This window comes from Phocoena sinus, chromosome 10 (genome assembly GCF_008692025.1).
Source record: "Phocoena sinus isolate mPhoSin1 chromosome 10, mPhoSin1.pri, whole genome shotgun sequence".
NCBI classification, from domain to species: domain Eukaryota; kingdom Metazoa; phylum Chordata; class Mammalia; order Artiodactyla; family Phocoenidae; genus Phocoena; species Phocoena sinus.
Window position 1 is genome coordinate 39,960,341 of NC_045772.1, and position 24,695 is coordinate 39,985,035.

At 36.1% G+C, this 24,695-nt stretch overlaps 1 protein-coding gene across 1 annotated transcript in view; it reads right to left on the reverse strand.

Moving 5' to 3' along the window:
* Positions 1-8,900, reverse strand: part of SYT1 (synaptotagmin 1) — a 431,119-nt gene extending 422,219 nt beyond the window's left edge. Inside the window, 1 exon segment of the mRNA XM_032647220.1 lies at positions 8,874-8,900. The gene's annotated coding sequence lies outside the window, so the exon portion shown is untranslated.
* Positions 8,901-24,695: the final 15,795 nt, after the last annotated feature.

Here is a 24,695-nt window from a genome sequence, read left to right on the forward strand (position 1 = left end):
TCTGTCTCTAGTTCTTAAGGCTTTGTCCTGGGTAAAACCACACTCTTGCTAAACCACTCAGTCATTAGGTCTGTTCCTATGCTAGTTCCTAGTGCCCTTCCATCTTCTTCACAGAGTCACTTTATTACATGAAGAAGTTGTTAATTATCATAAGCTGTCTGGCAAGAACTTACTCCAATTACCCCTACAGTCTTTTTTATCTCTAGCTCAGCTATTCTATAATTACTAAGTGTGCTTGGCACAAAGATGGTTTATAGGTTTAACTATTGATTATTTATATATCTCTCACACTATTACAGAATAGTTGAGCAAGATAAGCATTTACATGTGTACACATTCAAATGTCTGGATGTGCATTTTGAAATGCAATAGTTTACATTTAATGATGGGTCAAGAATGATAACAATGATTTTAGGAGAACATAAAGGTTTCACATTTGAAGTTCCTGTTCAGAAGAATGGCAATGTTACAGACTAGCTAACTGAAGAAGTAAATGATCAGGACAGTGCAGTTTCTGTATTTTAGGCCACTTAACTATCTATCAAAAAGGCACCTCTCTTATGCTATTAAAATTTCAACCTTTTGACACATAAAGATATGTCAGCAATGAACTTGGTCTGTAACAATACGCTACTGATGATGTCTTTTCAAAAAATTATTATTTATTTATTTATTATTTATTTTTGTCTGCGTTGGGTCTTGGTTGCTGTGTGCAGGCTTTCTCTGGTTGCCATGAGCAGGGGCTACTCTTCGTTGTGGTGCACGGGCTTCTCATTGCAGTGGCTTCTCTTGTTGTGGAGCACGGGCTCTAGGTATGCGGACTTCAGTAGCTGTGGCACGCAGAATCAGTAGTTGTGGCTCGCGGGCTCTAGAGTGCAGGCTCAGTAGTTGCGGCACACGGGCTTAGCTGCTCCGCGGCATGTGGGATCTTCCCAGACCAGGGCTCGAACCTGTGTCCCCTGCGTTGGCAGGTGGATTCTCAACCACTGCACCACCAGGGAAGCCCAGTGATGTCTTTTTAGTTTAGTGAATCCTAGAATAACCAAGTTTTCAAGGCTGAAAACCAGGGTTTCACCAAAATGCAGATAATATATATTTTGTTACTCAAAATTATTTATGAGTGGTGAACTTCTTTAATCATTTTCTGAAAAAGTACATTGATTTTGTTGTCATTATTGAAAAATAATGACAGCAAAATCAATTCATAGTTTATATAAATATGGAATATAAATATGGAACTTGCTAGTTATTTCCCTTCAACACATGAAATTATGTTTTGCCCTGTCATCTTGTCTATTGTAGTTGACGAGATATCTATTATTTTTTCCTTGCTCCTTTATATGTTGTTCGTTCTAATTGATTTTTAAGATCTTGCACTATCTTTGGAGTTCTGTGGCTTTGTTAAAATGTTTATGTTTGAATTTGTTTTCCTTTACCTGATTAGTGGCTGGGAATGATTTTCTATATGGTATTAATGGCTTTCTTCAAATATGGAAAATTCTCGGCTATTATCTTGTAACTAACCATCTAGAATTCCTAATAGATACTGGTGTGCTTTCTCATTTTATTCCTCTATGTCTCTTAAGTTTTCCATCTCTTAACATTCTGTGCTCATTCTAGAAAATTTCTTCAGATGTAATTCACAGTCCATTAATATCATCTTAGGTCATTTCTCTTTTCATCCTAAAAGTTTTTATTAAATTTTTTAATTTGAAAACTATATTTTTCTTTTCTATGAGTATTTGGTTCTTTTTCAGATCTGCTAATCTGTTTTCATAGTGTCTTACTGTTGGCTTCTATTTCTTCCTTCTTTACTTTTGTAATTTTTTAAATGATTAGTTTCTGCTTTTTTTCGTATTGTTAAGCTATCTCAAAACTTTAGGATTTGAATGTTCTTGCTTATGGTGCCTCATTATGCTCTGCTATGTTGGATAATTCTCATGTGTGGTTTTACCATTATTCATTTAATTGTAAACTCATTTTAGTTTTTTTTTTTTTTTCTTAAAGAGTACTGTGTGTCCTGGTTCAGACACGTTTCCATACAGAATTGTAGGTTCCCATTAGTTTATATAAATTACATTTGGAGGATTCATGCACTGTGAATAACATACATTCAAGCCCCATACTGACATATGCCAAAGCCTGGTGTTTTGATTTGTCACAGTAGGACTATTTTTTTCCCTGTATTTCATCTAGGTTCCTAGGCAGATAAGCTCTAGTCACTTCCCTGGATCAGTGGGTGCAATTTTCTTGCTGCTTCATCAAGAAGGAAGCAGCTCTTTGCCGATCCTGAATTTACGTGAGAATTTCAGTTCCAGATCTCGAACCTGCTTAGACCCAAGTCCTGTAGTCAGTAGAGACTTGATAAAAGACCGACCTCTCCCTACTCAGTCATGACATCAGCTCTTCGTCTTTCTACTCTGCCTTAGAGCTCTCTTTCTTTTCTGACGCTTGAGGATTTTCAGGGTTTTAATGTGTTGTTGATCTACATATTTAGAAATATTTACAGTGATAATACTATAGCTATGTATGTATGAACAAGAGGTGGTAAATGCTTCATCTCAGATATGAAACGAATTAGTAATCAGTGATTAACCTAGATGCACACAGTGAAATGAGACAATGCTTCACATAGTTCTGTGTGAATTTCACAATGTTAGGAAAAGGATAGCTTTCCGGAGTTCATTATTATTGCACCTGAAACAATTTTATGTCCTTCAACATATCCCCCTGTGACCTCACATTCTTACTGGGTTTTGAAAATATCCTTTCATCTATTTTATACATTTCCTTCTGGTTCAGTTTTTCTAGAAGATTCTATCAAGTTCTCTTCGATGTTCCTGTGAACTGTATTATTCTCCTGGGTATATATGTTTAAGATATGTTTAGCTGCACATTGCTTAGGGAGTTTAATGTATGGCAAAGTGAAGATTCTTTAAATGCCTTAAAATTGGCAAAAATATGTTCAAATATAAAAGATAATCAACCCTAAATAAACTAATGAGAGCAACACAACTTTTGCTTTTATTAAATTACAATGAAAAGTATTAACTTCTCCATAAAACATTTTTAAACTGAAATAAGTATCAGCATAAGCAAATATAAAAATCATTTTTATTATTAGAGTGGTTCTTCTCTCATTAAATATTGCATTTTAATGTTATTAGTTTATTTTTAAGTGATAATAAGTGTAAAGAAAATTGTTAAGAATGAATGTCCAATTTCTATAACTTTTTCAGCCTATTGGTTTATCTCTTCTTAAATAGTGCATCATTCTCACAAATTGCTATGTATTCTTTCCTTATCATCTATTTCCTGAATTACATCCAATATCTTCAAGTAGGTAATTTTCCTTCCTATTACCACAATGAATTCTCGAAAGTCTATTCTTTTATATTGACTACATACACACACACAATCCTTATTGAATTTAAAAGTGGCTAGTCCAATTTCATCCATAGTGAAGTTACTTTGCCAGATAGAACAACAGAGCAAAAGATTTATTCTGATGTATCCCAGAACAGGACACTTAGTCACTGGGAAATGTAATTAAGAAAAATCTCAGGATCAGAAATGATGCCTTTGGTGGCCTGGGTTGTGGGGTATTAGATTCCATAATGGCCACAGTGTAGCCACCGTGGCATTACTTAGGCCTAGCTTTATGGATTAGATTTCTCAGGCAATATAGCTTTATCTAATATGCAAATTTATACATTTCATTTAAGGAGGTATAAAGACTAAAAAGACTTAAAGTAAGTGGACCAGACTGATTTTAGTGCATAACTGACAACAGTAAGAATCAGTGAGATTAAAAAGAGTAGGATCACTGACTGGAAACAACTTGGAGGAAAAAAATGCAGAGAAGAATATGATTAGAGTTACTGGATGATCACTATTTTAGTGGGTCTGAATATTTATGTGTTTGTTTCTTGTGTCTTGTTTGTTTCTCCACTAACATGAAATCTCCATAGAACAGGGGCCTGGACACACGGCTTGGAAGACTGACTGGCATGGGAAGTGCTGACTGGCATAGGAAGTGTGAACCCAGGCTCCACGATGAACAAGGTTTGCTGGGCTAAGGGAAAGTAGAGGATGAAGATATACTGATTGAAAACCTAAGTGTAGGAAACATCAAACAAGCTTACGTGTGAAGATAACTGGTGATATAGGACTGGTCAAGCAATTCTGAAGCATCACTTCAAAGGGATGAGGAAACAAAAGCAATTGGGAAATTCAAACAAGGCTGAGCGGCAATACCATTGTTGTCTCATTAAGCCCAGGTTTTCCTAGTAGTTTTTGAAAGCTGTGAAGTAGAGACTGAGATAACTCAACCCAGGCCCTATTGACCATTCCTGTCCTAAGACTCATTTGAATGTTGCCAATACTCCATATTACCCTTTACTCTTGTTTCTTGAGAATGGAATGGAAAAGAAGGGTGCTTTACATTTAAAAATATCTTTAAAACTTTCTTCAATGGAAAATGAACCATTTTTTTTTCCTAGTGGAATTTCCAGAGTGAAGAGGGATTTTAGGAGCCTACATGATAACTTCTGTTGTGCCTCGACCTCAACGGTAATAGAGATTCTGGAAACTTTTCTTTTAGACATTTTATTTTACTAAAAATTAGAACTGATGAAGTATTACAGGCCCTTTTTCTAGGAAAGGTATCTAACTTCTTGTTTCTTACACTGAAGATTAGCCTAGTAGTGAGGCTTGACCAAAACAAGAGATGTTAACTATTACAGGCCTTTATTTTGAAATTATCAATTTTTCTTTGAATGAAGAGTTTTAGTTTGTTTGCTTTTCTACCTCTACCATTTGTTCCTTAGGTTAAATGAAGGTAAAGGGGACTCAGAGCTGCTAAGACTTCCTTGACATCCAAAGAACAGAGGAGGAATGAGACAGATAAGCCCTTACTTGGGCCTCATTCCCTGGGCTATTCAGACTCCTGTCCTCCACGCCAGGTACAGGTGCTGCCTGTTTTTTCAAACCATCCAAATTTAATGAATAGAACGAAAGAGAAATAGTAAAACAGAAAATACTAAAATTCAAACGGAACAAAATATTTTTTTTGGTCTGATGTCTGGGCTAAAAGTAGCAAATTTAGCAAAGTGCCTAAAACACAGTAGATATTCAAGAAATATTTGGCAAATTAAAGAAACACCTGTAGGGGTAAATGCAGCAAATAGGTAAACTTGATCCAATTGAATATGATGCTGAACTTTTCGAAAAACACAGAGGATAGAATTCCTTAGAAAGTGGGGTACAATAAAACCCTGAGTGGCGACTTGAGTCATTCAGAGAAAAAGCTGTTGGTAGAAGGCTATGAGATCACCAGTTCTCTCTTTCCATCGTTCCCTGGTGTCCATTGAACTAGCATTCATGCTCGCTGTCTCTGCTTAAACACTTCCTCTATTCATCTGCTTTCTAAATGAATGTGTACCTACAATATGTATCTATTCATTTAAAAATAACTGAATGCACCTGTTTCCTTGAGCTATAAACATGAACATTAATGAGCATCCTGTCTCTTTAATAGTTTAATACTGCTTGGCAACCTGTATTTGAGACCACTTGCCCCTTAAGCTCTATCTCTGGGCTGCACCTCTTCCCTCCATCTACTTCTCCTCTGCTCAAGAGAATACTGCTCATGTTATAACCAGTTTCTCTGTGTTTTACAAAAACACCCTACCCTCTCTTTCAGTTTCTCATTTACTTTATAACCAAACTTGTTTTTCTTTAGTGTCGATATTCAAAGTAAATAAGAATTTTAAAAAATATTTTGTTCAATTGGTTTACTTTTTAGAATCCCATAGTATTGTTTTCTACTATTTTCCACTTTAGAGCTCTTTCTTTCTTTTTTTACAAATCATATAATTTGACTATAATTTTGTGGATTAAAAAAAATTGAATGTGGGGCTTCCCTGGTGGTGCAGTGGTTGAGAATCTGCCCGCTAATGCAGGGGACACGGGCTCGAGCCCTGGTCTGGGAAGATCCCACATGCCCCGGAGCAACTAGGCCCATGAGCCACAACTGCTGAGCCTGCGTGTCTGGAGCCTGTGCTCCGCAACAAGAGAGGCCGCGATAGTGAGAGGCCCGCGCACCGGGATGAAGAGCGGTCCCCGCTTGACACAACTAGAGAAAGCCCTCGCACCGGAACAAAGACCCAACACAGCAAAAATAAATTAATTAATTAATAAACTCCTACCCCCCAACATGTTTAAAAAAAAAACTGAATGTGCATCTAACATCATTTATAACATCGTTTCTGTGTGAAAACATTTTGGGTTCTAAATATTTAACTTATAAATTAAATTTTTGAAATAAAATCCAATTGAAATTAGTGCCTGCCTGTATTGTAAATGTGATTTTTAAAACCAGTTGAAAACCGAGAATATTTTTATTTATAAAAAGATTCGTATGAATTTGGAAGACAATTATTCCAACTATTTTAGGACACTTTTATAAAGTAAGTACACCTGAAAACCTAAAGATTTTGAGCATTTTCCCCTTTTAGACCCTTGTCTCAGTGGATTCTACAAGATAGGAAGCAAGAATTAATTTTATGGGTCAAACAGTCTCTGCAGTTTTCCTACTAAATCTAATGTTACTTTTTGCCCTCATTCAGTGCCAGAGGTAATCACAATATTCTGTCGTTTCATGGTTCAGAAGAAAGTTCTTTGTCCCTTCTAACTTAAATGTATACTTCAGAGTTTGGCTTATTAAGTTGGCAAACTGTCTGACATTTTTGCATTAAAAATAAAGCTATGAGGAAATTCCCTTACTAAAATTAGATAAAAGAAAAATATTCACTTATGAATAAATGGGATACCCTTAGCCAGAAGGTTTTACTTAGCTGTACCAATAAATTATCTTTTGAAAGTTTGACACCCACAGGACTTGTATGAGTAGAAACCATAACAGAAGTACAGGCTGGAATTCTTAAAGAAGTGATGCTTACTAGACATATCTAATATTGAAAGAATGACTTGATATTTAGAAACCTTTGTAAAACTAAAGATTTAAATGTGAAAATAATTGTAGAAATTATGAATTTAATACCCTTTACTATGAGATCATTTATTATTTGGCAACTCTGGGAAACTTTTCAATTGATAGACAGTCATACCCTTAACATCTTTAACATTTAATTTTTAATTTCAAAATATTTACGACTCAAATGAAAGGGGAAAGAAACAGTCTAAAGTCCTTTGTACACGCCTAGGAAATAAAAATATGTAGGAAAAAAGTCAAAATCCTAATTTATTTTCAACATTTTTATATTAATTATATGTCTATAGCTTTAAAATGTTTTCCACTTGGCTGTTTCTTTGCTGTCATATTATATAGAGTAGTGGTTTTTAAACTTTGAAGTGCATTGGGATGATCTGATATACATATTTAAAATGCTGGTCCTAAAGCCCATTCACAAAGATTCTGATTAAGTACGTCTGGCATGGAACCCAGGAATAGAAATTTTCTTAGGTTGGCTTCAGGTTACATTTTGAGATGTTTCTCAAAATATTTGCAGAGTAGAAGATGAAACTGTTTCTAAAATACAAAGTAGAAGAGTATAAAATGGGAGCATTTTAAGAACTGTATGGCAAGAACCACACTGTCAGATCATCAGCTGTGCCTTTCACTATAAAATGATTGAAATAACCATTATATATTAGCACTGACAATTATTGCCTAAGAAAGAAACTTTTGATTCTAGGTAATATGCACTTTCAGAACCACTTCATTTGTTTTAATAATCTATGTAAGGAAATTATAAAAATTAGCAAAAAACATGTTTCAGCAATAACAACTGTGATCCTGTAAAATCATACTGCATCAGAGATAAGAGGAACTTCCAGCATTCAAATGGTTCATTCCCCAAAGGTGAAGAACTGTGTTACAACACAAGCCTACTGGACAGATTTATTTAATAAGATGGTGAATTTATAGGAGTGTATAGTTGGTTTATTTCTGTATGATTTTAGGATCAGAGACCTACTATTGTAGCCAACTTCCTCGGGAAGAAACTAAGATGCAGATAGCAGAATAAAGTTCAAGACACGGCCTCATACTATAACATTATTTCTCCTATATACAATGAGAATCATGTGAAAGACGATTCTTTAGAAATCCAAAACTTCAGTAACATGAGACTCCCAATAATGATTAGTGAGATAATTTAATCACCTCCAATTTACTTCAGAGAATTGTGGTTATGCCGAGGGAAAGGGTGTTAGAAATGACAGACCAAAGAAGCAATTTGATTGGTTAATGAAGAGTCTGAGAATGATAATTGAATTTGATGGAATTCATTAGTTGGGACATTCAAGCAGATACTTTACAACCCCGATTATGTACTCTAACATAGGTAACAGTCACAATGTGATATATGTACTTCATTGTTGAATTAGGCATATAGGAAAGAGTAAAGGCATAGTATGGCACAAAGAAACATCAGCCTGAGACAAACCTGCCTCCACTCCCACCCCTTACCCAATATTGTTGCTAAAATATCATCCGTACAGCAGGGCACAAAAGCACATAGGCAGATGCTATGGCATATTCTTTTAGAATGCAAGGCTGCTCAAGATCATCTACAGATAATGAACCATGACAACTTTGGATTTGATGAAGTACAAAACGAGAGTGGGAGAAAGCAAAATGTTATATAAGTGGCCAGTGCCCCATCAACTAAACTAGCACGTCAAGGGCGTTAATACTAGTAATAATTTCAAAAGACATGACAAATACTAAACATTCTTTTGAAGTAAGAGATACAGCCCTCCAATTTTCCACACAAATGCATTCTTCTTCCACATATCACAAGTTCATCAGCAAAACATATCAAAGTTTCTGTTTTTTTTCCACGTACCTTAGTTAGTTGCAGTGAGATTTCCAGGAATGAAGCAATAGGCAGGTGAATGGTCTCCAATTCAAAGCCAGGTGTTTGTCAAGCTCTTGCTAGTTCTTGTTTTCCTGGTTTCCTTTGAGAGAAAGAGGAGAATGGAAAAAAATTCATAAAAATGCTGGCCTGCAACTCTGCACCCGCCTTTGCTACTGAGTGTGTATATAGACTTTTGCTGATGTGGCCCATTCATTATTCACAGCCAGCTCTAGCTTCCTCATTTCCTGGTTGCACTACGTGCTCCAGGCTAAGAACCAAGAGGTATGAATCATGTGGACATAAAGAAAAATCTAGAAGAAGAAATGTTTCAAGAAAGCAACTTTTACCCTCTTTCTTCCGACGTAGCCTGTTCTATGGCATTGCTCCGTAGAGGAGAAAGAGCACGTGCCGCCACAGAAGGCACCCAGTGGAATTACCGCCCGGGGGGATTATCTCTAAGCAATTCAAACTTTGCTTTGCTAACCAGACTCCTTGTTTAGGATACTGGAGTGCTGTCCTTCTCTGGCAGTGTTCCCCCATATTTTAGAATTATTGAATAGCTAACTGTGTCTATTTTGATTTGTGAACCTCTTTGCAAGCAACAGCAGCGGCAGCCGTGCTAATAAAAAAGAAAGGCATTGTATGTACCTAGGAAGGACACTGAAATACTGCACATACAAAAACATCTGCGTTGCAGAGCAGGTCTATCAAATATTCTAATAGTTCCCTTCCTTCCTTGCTTCCTTTGTCCTTTTCTTCTCCCTCCTTTCTTTTCCATTCTTTTTTCTTTTCTTTCCTTCTTCCTTTTATTCTTTCTGTTTTCTTTAATATACTGTTTTATCGTATTTATTTATTCTTAGATACAGGGCAACCTATGGTATTATCTTATATTTGAGATTTTTAAATAATGATTTTAGAATATGGAATCTCAAAAACACTAAAGTAACAGAATTCATCCACGAATGCAGAAACTCACAGAGGGAGACTTCAAGTTATCAGCTGCATCTTGCAGCTCCAATTAAGAATGGAGGCTTTGCAGATTCCAGCAGCTCTGATACTAATCAGACCATTCTGCTCTCTTCACAGTTGAAGTTTCAGTTTTCTGGAGGAAGCTAATATGGCAACACCCTGTTATTTGAGGATTCAAGCTTTCCTACTTCAAGATAAATGAACACACAATCCCCCGCAGCTTTCATTATATCCTGAATAGAATTTTACAGTTCCTCTGAAGTTATTATGGAGTCCTCTTTGCCAACTAATGGACCAGAATCGTTCTGGCATAAATCCATGTAGGAAAATCTTTTGGGGGTTTTCTGGGTTTGGGAAAACCTTAGTTGTTGGTTTAAAGGAGAAGATGCTGCATAAGACAGTGTAATTCCCTGAGTGGTTTCTGAGCTCCATTTTGCCTGGCTGAGATAGACAAGGGAAGGTTGACTCCAGCTCAGGCTATTTCCATTATAGGTACTTATTTATAATCTGCGATTCATTCAATGAATATTAATTGAGTGTCTATTGTGGACTGTCTTTTTGTTGGCCAGGTTTTGGGGATAAAAAATGGAAGTTTCTTGCTTCTAAAAGAATTGGCGAGACAGGTAAGGAAATAAATTATTACTACACATAGATAAGTGTCACAATGGAGATGTAGGATGTGGTAGGCATCGATAAAGATTCTTCCCATCCTCTAGGAGTATTCTAAGTTCTCATGTGGAATGAAGCAGAAAACATCACCAACACTGTGTGTTTATGCACATCTATGTGTGTGCCCTTCACACACACGTGAAGTAAGAGGATAAAACAATAAAGTCCTGATCTATGTCACTCCCTGGAATTTTTTAATAGTTTACACAACTGTGGCTTTTCACAATTGGATCTTCTTTTCAACAATGGTTCCAAGCATAAAATGGCTTTTCCCACCAGAAAGCATTCAAAACCTCTTTCCCATGGCTACAGGTCCCAGAGAGTATCTGATTTCTCAGAGCACAGCCCGCAGGGTCATTTTCTAAATGTTGGTGAGAATACATGAGTTAGTAATATATACCCATTTTGGAAGCCAAATAGCAAAGATTAAAAAACATCTGTCATTGGGATTGTGAGCCTACAAGCAAGCAGTAGACTTCCAGCAGAGTCTGTGGCAGGAACAGTATGTAACACAGATTTAAAAACAAAAGATTCAACTAGATTTAGCTCAGTCACATGGTTTAAAAGGATATTACCAGCTCCCACCAGAGCCCACTTTGCAATGTGTTACATAAAACTATGGGTTGTAAACCTAGGACATTTTTTATAGAAATTCATTCTTTCTCTCAGAAGTGATTTTCTAAATGCTTATTCGTGTCAGGCAGGGTGCAAGACACTGAACGCTCACTGGCAAAGGAGACAAACGGCTGCCTCTAGTGTCCACCTCACCTCGCCCCACGGAGACTGCAGGCTAATGAAAGAGAGAGATGATGAAAACATACATACAGAGCATATGTCATTACACACTTTACATGTAATAAATTCCAAAAAGGACAGGTAAAGATGCTGGGAAAGTGAGAGCAGGGGAGCTTCATCCAGAATTGGCTTCCTTGCAGAAATCACATTCAGGAATTAGCTGGATTTACGGGTAGGATGGGGTAAAGGGGTAGATTCAAACTATGACAATATATGTGTAAAGTCCTGAGCTCTGTATGCTTGAGAAACAAGGACAACACAAAGGGTCAATGTGGTTGAAATGTAGTGAGTATGGAGAGGCATGGGGGTATCAAGGCTGCAGGCAGGCATGGGGCAGCCTCTGATGAGGGTTCTAGGTGAGGGGACCCTGGAAGCCACTGAAGCATCGACTCCCTTTAGTGACTCTTTGGAGAATGGATTGGGGTGAGGATATTTATCACTATTAAAAAAAAAAACAACTTTCTTTTACCTATTCATAGGAGTGAAATTTATCGTATTGATTTAAAAATTAATTTTCTGACTCCCTGACGTTGAATAGGTCTAGGTTTATTTGTTTTCTTAACTTTTCAGTAATGCTGTATTTTTCTTCCCAGTACTTATCATTACGCTGCATATATGCTTGTCTGTTTCTTCCTGGCACCACGACCACCTCCTCAAAAATCTGTAAGAGCTCGAGGTTTTTTCAGTTTGGTTCATTGATACATATCTAGTGCCTAGAACACCATTTGGCTACTATTCTATACAGTCGTAGCTCAACAAATACATGTTGAATGTATAAATGAATGGATAATTTAGAAAACTGTCTCCTGATGCTAGCAATCATTTACTATTATTTTTATCCCTAAATTACTTTCATGCCAGGTCAGCTTTGCATGTTAATGTAGAGCTTATTAGACTAATAAAATGTGCTTCTGGTGATTCGTCATTAAAAACAGTATTTGTAAATATATGAAGAGCTCATACAACTCAATAACAAAAAAGCAAACAACCCAATCAAAAAGGGGGCAGAAGACTTAAACAGATATTTCTCCCAAGGAGACATACAAGATGGCCAACAGGCACATGAAAAGATACTCAACTTCACTAAGTATTAGAGAAATGTGAATCAAAACTACAATGAGACATCACCTCACACCGGTCAAAGTAGTCATCATTAAGAAGTCTATAAGTAATAAATGCTAGAGAGGATGTGGAGAAAGGGAACCCTCCTACGTTGTTGGCAGGAACGCAAATTGGTGCATCTACTACGGAAGACAGTATGGAGGTTCCTTAAAAAACTAAAAACAGAGTTGCCATATGATCTAGCAATCCCACTCCAGGGCATATATAAGGAGAAAACTCTAAATTGAAAAGATACATGCACCCCAGTGTTCACAGTACCACTAATTACAGTAGCCAAGACATGGAAGCAACCTAAATGACCATCGACAGATGAATGGATAGAGAAGATACTACCGTAACAACTGAGTGGAATACCACTCAATTATGCAAAAAGAATGAACTAATGGCATTTTCAGCAACATGGAAGGACCCAGAGATTATCATACTAAGTGAAGTAAGTCAGGAGGAGAAAGGCAAATATCATATGATATCACTTATATGTGGAATCTAAACTATGATACAAATGAACTTATTTACAAAACAGAAACAGACTCAAACATAGAAAATAAACTTATGGTTACCAAAGGGGGTGGGGAGGGATAAATTAGGAGTTTCGGATGAGCAGATACAAAGTACTACATATAAAACGGATAAACAACAAGGTCCTACTGTATAGCACAAGGAACTATATTCAATATTCTATAATAAACCATAATGGAAAAGAATATGAAAAAGAATATATATATATGTATACACACACACGCACACAAATATGTAACTGAATCCTTTGCTATACACCAGAAACTAACACAACATTGTAAATCAACTATACTTCAATTTTAAAAAAAGTATTTATAATTGTAGCTTATGGAAAAGGTATAAATAAACCTATTTGGGCAAAGAAAATGAATAAAAAAATAAAAGATGAGGAACCTAACTTGAAAGCAAAATATATTTATCCTAACGTACTTCTCTTAGACTTTAGGTTCACTCATTTTAGGGTAAGAGTCAATCATTTTTCAGTAAATTCTCTTGGTATTTTCACAAAACTCTAAATCCTTTTAGTTATTATCAATTTAGAAATGGATATAGATAAAGGGCTCTCTGGTACCATTTATTTGACAGGGGAACTTAGAGGAACTAACCAAATATATGTACTTCAAATTTTGTAATAGTAAAAGATTATATTTTTATGATATAGATGAATTCATAAAAGCTCATAGACAAAATAAAATATCTAATAAGTTAGGAATTTTAATAGACTGCTTCCACAGAGTGAGATGTTTAATTTATCAATTATTTTCTTCCATTGAACACATGTACTATAAATTTTACTGGGTTAGATACAAATTGTTGTAACACAACAAACAGCTTAAATAATCCAGAGGAATGTGCTTAAGCTACAGTTTTCCCAAGGAAAACTGCCCAACTTATTTGCTTACGGTGCCCTTAATTTTTACTTACGTAAATTCACTTTTTTATAGTGTAATTTAAAAAGGTTAATTTGAATACTGCTTTAATATGAAAAATTTAATGTTGCAGTAGTCAGTGTAAGTTAAATGGTTCAGTGAACCTTGGCAAAGAAAATATAAATGATTAGTTTATGATGTATTACCAACAGGGGTCAGGTTTTTGACCTTAGTATAAGCAAATCACAGACAATATACCAGCCAAATTACCTGAGACATGAAAATGTAAAGAATAATTACATTTGAATATCCTTATGCCAAGATGCCCTGTAGGATAATTGCGTAAGAAGAATCTTGTTTGCAATGTGCAAAGGCAAAAAGTGGGGGAGAAAGCAGGAGAGGTAGGCTCTTGCACCATTCAAAAATTTTTTCCCTGTTAAAAAATAGTTTAAGACAAAATGTTTGCAAACTGTATTCGAAACATAGAATGTGGGAGGACCTCAGTTAGAATTAAAATTTATTTGGATTTTTTTAAAGCAAAAAAATGCCAGGGAGAAATCTTTTACTATATTAGTCAATGTGGGATAAAAGCTACAAAGAATTTTATATCATTATTCTTTGTAAATTGGACAGAAGAAGGAGTTTGAAAGCCTTGGCTCTCTTGTCTGATTTAATCCACAAAACAGTGCATCTGCTTTCATCTTTTTCTTTTTTATTTCTAAAATTTCAACATAGAACACACTGTGAATTTTAACAACCTGTTTTTGTTCAACTGATTGCCTTCAGTTCCCCTATTCCTTTGTTACTGAGGACAAATGAATATATTTCTTTTTTCTTTTGTAAATGTATTTTCAGGTTTGATTTGAAATTATTCAAGATACGTTTGGACCTCTTTATAAGATAAATTTAGTTAGGAAAGGAATCTAGTCTAGAGATTTGCTAAAACTGGCCATGATGCACATGATCCATTTTTTTATGCCATCATCTATTGACCACTGTTAGTGGTATGCTAATTACTAGATAACAAACTAGCAACACTAGCAATACTTGACCACTGTGGGAATTTAGGTGAACTCTGATCTGAAGTGCAGGTAAAAGTCACTGGGAGAACAGATTTAGGAAAAACACACAAGCATGTGCTCCGAGAAAAAAAAAAAAAAAAAAAAGTTTTTTTTTAGTGATATTTCCAGTAAAGGACTGAATTGAGCTTTCACAGACTGTTATTTCGGTACGCGGGCCTCTCACTGTTGTGGCCTCTCCCGTTGCGGAGCACAGGCTCCGGATGCGGAGGCCCAGCAGCCATGGCTCATGGGCCCAGCCGCGCCGCGGCATGTGGGATCTTCCCAGACCGGGGCACGAACCCGTGTCCCCTGCATCGGCAGGCGGACTCTCAACCGCTGCGCCACCAGGGAAGCCCAGACTGTTATTTTTTGGTTGTCACTGTGTTGTCTTTAGAACTTCCTGGTTATAATCCTCAATTCCTTCATCTAAAAAAACAAATATAATAACAATAATTATCCAGTAGTGCTATTGTGAGGATTGCATAAATTAATTTACTTGAAATGTTAGTGTATAATAAGCTCTGTTGGGTTGGCGTTAATGTTACCATTACTGACATCATTATTCTTTTTAATATCAAGTTAACACAACTTCAAATTTAAAAACACTTCAGCCTAAATCCCATTCTTGAACGCTGAAGGCACATTTAATTATGGTATATTGGAGGGTACATCACTGTACTGTTATTCTAGTTTTTACGCACATGTTGTATTTCCTTATCTGGCCTCTAAGTCTCTTCAGGACAAAAACTGTCTTACTAATTCATCTTTCCCTTTCTCTTGTCCTCTATCTCTTCTCTCTTCTCTCCTTTACATTAACATATTTATAGAGCACCTACCTTGTGCTAGACACTTTTGTAGGTCTGAAGTTACAGAGGCAAACAAGACAGATCAGATCCCTGCTTTCATGTTGCTTAAGTTCTTGCAAAATTCAATTAAAACTGTTACTACTGTATTTGCTAAATTCTATACCAGTGCCAATGCTGGAGTGCCAAATACAAAAATAAAGACATGAACAAATATATACATAGTAAATATTTTAGAAAATGTATTTAAAATGTAAGAAATTGTAAAAGGTGTAAACTTTCATAAAAAGACAACAGAAGAAATGAAAAATTAACTGTAGTAACGAAGGCAGAGTATACTGACCTTGTTTGAATGGCTCTGTATGATTATCAACTTCAAGCTTTTTTCATGTAAATAAGTACTAAATGAACCAGGTCACAATAAAATTTTTCATAATTTACAAAAGAGGCTTTCAACTTTGATGAGAAAAGAGCCTATCAATAAACAAATAAATGAAGTAAACTGTAAAAAATCTTTATGGTATAACAGTTTATTTTGCACAAAATATTTAGTCCCACATTTTTAACATCACATTGTCAGTGTCATAAGAGCCCAGATATGAGAAAACCCAGACTTAAGCAAGTACGATGCAACAGAATAAGGAAGCCTCTATTGAAATAGCTTGTTCCTGTAATAGTAACCACAAACTTCTCATTCTAAACTTTATAAATTACCTATATCTAAAAAATAATTACATATCTTCTATGTATGATTTGGGCAATAAAAAGATAGCATAAGTAGAAGCCAACTGTATCAATCTCAACTGAACAATTAAATAAACATTTACCTGTTTCTTAAATCAGACGTAAAAGCACATAATTTACAACAACTAAAGCTACCCAAGAATCACTAACATTTTGAGTCCATCAGTTATATGGGGGAAGGGAGAATAGGGTACTTATTTTTAGTTCCTAGAATTATCTTGTATTTCTAAAAACATTATGTACTAAAGAGAACAACTCAAAAAAACGAAGTTAGAAAATTTATAAAGTTTAAAACCAATTTTAGAATAACTAAAAAAATCAGTCTACTTTATTTTCATGTTCTTTAAAATATGTACATGTAAATCAGTGAAATATGTTTACTTTGGAAACTCTCAGAACTTTAGGCTCTGCAAAGTAAGAAAATTTATAAAATGATCTAAAGCTACTATATTAGAATATACCCATTTCAGTCTAAAGCATAGTACTCAATACAGTGTCTTGTATAAAGAAAAACAATTGGTATCTCTTGGTAGAGAATCTTGGATGATGAAATTATCTAGTGATGTCTTTGATCTGCAAACCTTGGGTTTCTCATGTATTGTTGACGGCTAGTTGGTAGTAAACCATTCATCAAGTCCTTTCTATCCTATGAAAATGTTAACACTTTTATCCCCACCTCCAACTTCATTTCTCTACACTTTCCTTCAATAAGGAGCCAAATAAGTCAAGCTACTCCCTCCAATCCTCACTTGACTTATTCCTATTTCAACTCCTTAACATGGCTCGTAAGTCTTTTCTGGCCTCATATACCCTCCTCATCTGTCTTCCTCAGTCTATTCTAGACACACTGGCGATTCCTCCAGCTCAACAGACCATGTTCCTACCCAGGGCCTTTGTTCTCTCTACCACGCATGATCTTTCCTGGATATTTACATGGCTCATTTCCTCTGTTTATTCCAGTCTTTTATCAAATGTCACCTTTGTAGGGAATTCTTCCTTTGCCACTATACCCACCCCCACCCTGTATATTTTCTTTATAACACTTAACAAGACCTGATATTATAGACTTTTGTTTATTTGTCCATTTGTTTATTTTGTCTCCCTCTTGCCACAATGCATGAAGGCAGACATTCCTGTCTTACTCGTGCCCATAAGACCAGCACCTGGGATAGTATCTGGCTCATATGGGCACTCTATAAACATTTGTTGAATGAATGGGTTCTTCATGTTTTAGCTCAAATAGTTTGTCTGCTAAGCCATTACTGAATCCCACATTGGCATGGTTCTACTAAATTCTACGTTAGGTGTCCTGCCTAATTGTTTGAGTCCACCCTGCCCTATACCTGGCACAGATTGGGCAAGTGCTCAGTTATCTCTTACATAATGTGTACAGTGATGATCCTTTTAGGTCTATTTTCCTTTCAGAATTCAGAGTAAATTAAGAGATGATATGAGTTATTCTTTTCAAATTTGTTTAAAACATACATGGAACACTTTGAGATTCACAGATGAAATTTTCAATGAAATGGTGTAGAATATACATCCTCTTGAATTAATTTCATCCTGCTTCCTTGGGTATTGCCCATAAAATCTTCCCTCTGTGTATTTCAGAGATTCCAAAATTTATTTTTGGGAGGTTGCAGTGAGAAGTAGAGATCCTTATGAGAATCTCATGACTCTTCAAATAAAAATTTACATACACTCAATATTTTGTTTATGCTTTTAAGAGAACAAAATCAACCTGAAGTCCCAAATAGACTCCTACTCTATGGATCTTGAGTTAAGAATCTTTCTTCTTCTTCTTCTCTATTTTTGTTTTTTTACTAGTTTATAAACAAGTTCATTTTTCTCCATACTAAGCCAAAATATTACTTTTACATCAACTACCCTTCTACCCCTTACTCACTTTTCTCCTCTTTATTATAAAACTTTCATAGTGAACTTTTCTGCATTTACTTCCATATATCTATTCAATCTTCAGCAATCCGACTTCCTCATTCATTATACTAAAGTCATCATGCATCTCATGGCTGTCAAATCTAACACCTACTTCTCAATTTTCAACTTCTCTGCATTACTGAGATTGTTAAGCACCATTCCACCGTTTCAAAACTTTGGTTCTGTGTTAATGCCCATACTTTTTGGGCTTTGTAGTTTTTGGTTTTTGTAGTTTTGTGGTTTTATTTATTTTTAAAAATTATTTATTTTTGGCTGCATTGGGTCTTTGTCGCTGCACGCGGGCTTTCTCTAGCTGCGGTGAGAGGGGGCTACTCTTCGTTGCAGTGTTCCGGCTTCTCATTGCAGTGGCTTCTCTTGTGGAGCACAGGCTCTAGGCTCGCAGGCTTCAGTAGTTGTGGCACACGGGCTCAGTAGTTGTGGCGCACGGGCTCAGTAGTTGTGGCGCACGGGCTCAGTAGTTGTGGCTCGCGGGCTCTAGAGTGTAGGCTCAGTAGTTGTGGCACACGGGCTTAGTTGCTCCGTGGCATATGGGATCTTCCCGGACCAGGGTTCGAACCCGTGTCTCCTGCATTGGCAGGCAGATTCTTAACCACTTCCCCACCAAGGAGGTTCCCGTAGTTTTGTGTTTTATTGTAGTTTCTTATTTTGCTTCCTCCTCACTATACTCTAGACCCGAATTTCCTCCTGCTGGCTATCTACTTATAGATGTCCTACTGGTATATTAAACCCACAAACCTCAAATGAAATGTTGCACATTTCCCTTATGCTTTTTCTTATTTTGTGTTCCCTGGCACATTATCTGATAAGAAAACTGAAATTCATCTTTGACTCCACCTAACTTCCACTCCCACATCTGATTAAGTGTCACATATTATTGATTCTTCCCCTGAAATGTCCCTGATATTCTTTCCCTTCTACTCTCTCAGTCCACTGACGAATCCAGACTCTTATCATGTTATTGCCTATATGTGCTTTAGCTTCATAACCGATGTCTTCCATTTAATATCCTGCCACTTCATTCCAAGCTCCACAGTGCCCTGCCCTCTAGCCTTGCTCTTTTTACAATACCAGAGTATTTTGTATTGCTATTAAAAGATGTACTTTTTTCTTCCAGATACTGCAGTTGATTACATACAAGTCTGCTTTTGCCATCAGATTATGAATTCCTCAAGGGGAGAAATGATATTCTAGCCTCTTTTGTACCCTCCATAGTGACCGCTTGCCCACAGTATGCACTTAATAAATATTTGTTAAATTAAGCATAAGATAATGTGAGAAAAAACAGTTCAGAAAATATGTCATCACTGTGCTAGTCTGGCTAAGATGCCCTTCTCTACTGTAACACAAGAAAATAAAACTACATCATTGTCCTTAATAGTTTATGCTCAAATATTAGCTCAAATATCTTACTTGTTATCCTTGATATTTAGTTTTTGAACAAGGAATTGTTCAATAATACACTGGAGAAATTAAAGAGAGTAGAAGCATATATTGACTTAATGGTCACATGTTATCAGAAGCCAATGATTATTTCACTTAAATTTCTCTCAATAGTTATTAGCAAGACAAGGTGTTTATGAATATTAACTTTTTTGAGTGTTATATGTATAAAAAGAATGCAGGAGGAATAATACCTTCTCCAATATGATATCAAAAATATAGGGGATTAATTCACATCCTTAAGTTTTTGACTCATACCTCTGGATTCTGTCTAAGCTTCTGTAAATAAACAGATAGGTGACTTACCTTGTCAATGTTTTTATTCTGACTTAATCTGAAACAAGTATTATGACAGAATGCTTGACATATATGTTGTGAAAAGCTAAAACTATGGTGTAAGAGGAAACTATTTTCCATAGATTGTCAGGCAAAGTAAATAGGCAAGATGGCATAGTAAAAAGATTGCGGGTCCTTAGAATTAGACAGGTTTGGAATTAAATTGTGACTTTAACATGTACCAGCTCAGGAATCTTAAGAGAATTGTTCAAACTCCCGAGTGGTGATAATGGTACCAGTCTTAGAGTTACGAGGATAGAATGAGGTGAAGTATGACACACGAATGATTAAGGTATATAAATGTTTCCTGCTTAGAAAATACTGGTCCCTTCCCACTTCCCTGTCTTCTAACAGAACATAAAATAGACACAGTCAAAATGTAAACTCTGAATTAATAAATTAGGGTTCATTCCATTCATTTAGTTTAAGAATATGTATTGATGTTCTACCAGGTTCCAGGAAACACGGTATCTTTGGCAGTGACTCATACAGAAAGGGCCTGAAGAACAATCTTGGTCCAAGTGTCAGCTCCAGGACTTATGCTGTGGGGTCACTGGCAAGTGGTTGACCAATGCCACACCTGTGAGACATTCAAAAAGTTGTTTCCCGTAAAATGTAATTGAAGTAATGTTCAATTTACCAGGTGATTCTTGTAAAGATGTTAAGTGTTATGAGGATTGGACGTAGATTTGAGGGGGAAGCATGTTCTTGTTTTGGATTTAAATATCTTGTATTGGAAATACCAGGAGGCCAACCAAGTGCACAAATCTAGTGGGAAGCTAAAAAGAGGATTATAGACTATATGCTCCAGGAGAGCAGGGGTCAGGTCCTGTTGCCTTTGCTCAGTATTTTATCTCCCTGCTCATGCTATCTGCTCAATCAGTAATGACAATGACAGCACAACACATCTAACAGAGCACTTATTAATAGAAGACTTATTATGTGTCAGGTTCTATTCCAAGAATTTTACAAATGTAGTTAACTCTCACAGCCATACCATGGAAAACGAGAAATTGGGGCACAAAGATATTAAATAACTTGCACAAGGTCACCTAACTGATAAGTAAAGCTCACATTTATACCCAAGCATTCTGTCTTCAAAGTCCACACTCTTAACTACCCTCTCTAATTTGCAAAACTAAGGAATAAAAAACAAATTTGGGAGCTGAGAATAGAGATTTGAGATTGTTTGTAGAGATGTAAAAACAAGCTAAGGGAATAGCTGAAATCTCTCAGCGAACACATGAAATGTAGGAAGAGGAAATGGCTGACTATCATTGAAGAAAACCAACACTTAAAAGATGGACAGAGAAAATGCAATATACCCAAGAATAGGCAAAAGAAGGGAGCAGTGTGTCGAAAGACAAAGTAGAAGAAACTTCTAAAAGTAGAGTGTGTGGTCAAGAAACCAAGTAAGTTACAGATTCAAAGTATATCTCTTGACAGTGTCCCTTCAGAGACAAGAGTGAGAACATAGAATGGACAATGAAATAAAATATAATGATATACAATAACTCAGAGAATAAGCATAGTAATACTATTGTATGTGCACTTCTAATTGTTACTCATATTAGCAGTGTGGGACATTTCGGGATGTTTAGGTACACAAACCCACGTACACCAACTAGCATCTTCATAAACTAAAAAAAAAGACATTTCTTAAAGGCTTAAAAGAGTCAGACAATATTTAATTTCTATTTTATAAGAAGTAATTCAGACAACAAATATTCTTTTTCAAGATGTGTGAAACTAACAAGAGAGATAAAAATGAATAATGAAATCTTGAAAGATTTAAAATTATGAACAAATGTTTTAAAGTTTAGGAGTAAGATTAGGAATAATTTCTCATTTCTAATTGGGTCTCACTTCTATTTAGTGCACATAAAATAAATCAATTTCCTCAGTAGCATACAGAATGCATTGACATTACTAATAGTTAATAAAAAAGTATTACTCATATCAATAGTTTAGAATTGTACAGTATTCTAAATTCTTCACATTCATTTGGTCACAACCACCTTGTTATACAGAGAGTAAAGCTCAGAAGTTTACCTTTCTTTCTTTTTGCTACCCTAAGAATAGAAGAAAATTCAACAGCTTCTGGAGCCCAAACACTTTTTCTTTCAAAGGAATTCTATTTACTCACAGTTCCTCATTCTAATCAACCAAGGCTGCTATGAGAGGGAACTTGGGCAATTGCAAAAGCTTATTATTGTAAAGCTTCCATGTATGGTTTTTCTCGTTTTAAGATTTTTTTTTTTTACTTTGTTATCTCTGTCTGCTATAGTTTCACAATATCTTCCTTAGAGCACAAATTATAAGACAGTTTTTATATCATGTACAGCATATTCACTATTACAATTGTTACCATTCAATATAGGTTTGATACATGCAGTCATTCCATTTTTGGTGAGCTAAGTTTTGGACCTGTTCTCAAAATCTTCCAAAATTCTAGAGAGAGAATGTATTACCCCTTCCCCCTTTATTAATGTATTAACCCTAAATCTGAAAAGAATATACTAGCAGATAAAAGACTTTTTTCTCTACTAACATGGTGAGAATCTTTTAACAATTCAGATACATGAATGTGAATCCAAAGAAGGGAATATTTAAATTGAGTTTGAACTTTAATATAAAGTGACATAAAGGGAAAACTGCTAGTGCAAAAAATGTCAAATTATCCCTTATTACAATGCTTCTGAGAAAGTACACGTTCCATTAACCATTCACTTTTTCATTTATGCTACCTATATTTTGGAGCACTTATTATGTGCCAGGCGCTGTGTTGAGATCAAAATTAGAATTAAAAATTACTTGAAAAAAAAAAAATTACTTGAGCAAGGCCTGTAGGGAAAAGCATTCCAGGGGGGTGGTTCAGCATGTGCAAAGTTTCTGACGTGTCGAGCCCATGACCAGGCCCACTGAACCACAGAAAGCACACTGGGAGTGAGGAGCCCTAGGCTGGGAAGGTAAGGAGGATTCAGATCCCAGAGGTCCCTGTATGTCACAGCAAGGACTTTGGACTGTTTTTCTTAAACTTTATAAAATCATTAAAGAGCTATAAGTGGGGCTTCCCTGGTGGCGCAGTGGTTAAGAATCCATCTACCAATGCAGGGGACACGGGTTCGAGCCCTGGTCTGGGAGGATCCCACATGCCACGGAGCAACGAAGCCCGTGTGTCACAACTACTGAGCCTGTGCTCTAGAGCCCGCGAGCCACAACTACTGAGCCTGTGCGCCACAACTACTGAAGCCTGTGCGCCTAGAGCCTGTGCTCCACAAGAGAAGCCGCCGCAAAGAGAAACCCGCGCACCACAACGAAGAGGAGCCCCCCCTCGCCGCAGCTGGAGAAAGCCCGTGTGCAGCAACGAAGACCCAACACAGCCATAAATAAATAAATAAATAAATAAATAGCTATAAGGAGGGTAGGAGGGGGCAGTAACTTAATCAGAGTTGAATTTTCAAAACACCACTTCGGCTGTGGTATGGTGAATAGATTTCAGAGAAACAATAATAGAAGAGTTAAGCGACACAATTATTTATTACCAAAGCTTATGAAATAAATTCATTGTTCCTATAAGCCAATTCTTTTAAAAAGTTTGAATGACAGCTTGCTTTCAGAATATCCTATATAGATTAGGACTGAGAACACACACAGGCCAACTCCCTGCTTCCTTGCCCCAAAGAGACTCACAGATGCCACATTTTCCAATCGCTTTACAAAGCTGGCATACTTGGTTGATGTAATATTTAGGTCATAGACTTTGAGCTAGTTTTCTAGTAGTGTTGTTCAGTTTTTATTGATCATTTATAGGCTACCTAGGATAAATCTGCTTGGAGAAAAGTAAAGGTAACTGACCTATGGAGCGATAATATTTAATTATAATGCCCTAAAAAGAATGCTACTGAGTGATTACTGTGTGCCAGGCAGTTCTCTAAACACTTTATCTTGTATTGTTATTTAATCTTTGTAAGAATCCTATGAGATAATACCCTAAGTGACCCAAGCTTCTTGCCTAGACTATCCGTATCATCACAATCAAAAAGTTTGAAGAAAAACAAAATCACACTAATGAACCTTAAAACCAAAAAAGAAGAAAACCCTACAGAAGAACAAAAAACACAATCCAATATTTTATCTCAATACACTTTTGTTATAGTAGGTTATGTGACATTAAAAAACACTACAGGTATATAACAATATTACATCTGGCCTCTGGTTCTATGTAACTCATGAGTCAAAGGTTTTACTATGAATTTGCTCAAGTATAGCATCAGATATGTAGTAAATGATTATGTTCACTTACCAAAATATGACACATCAAGCAGAAAAGAAAGGGATGTAGTGTTTACCGGTTATTCCAGTTCAATTACAGAGCTTCCATCTCCTGGAAGGATGATCATTTTATCTGGTGCTAAGTGTCATTCTAAGTATTCTCAAGTTGCCATTAGTAATGCATAAGAACTGCTCATCATTCAGGCAGTGCCTACAACTACCTTCTCATTTCTCTTATATGACATACTG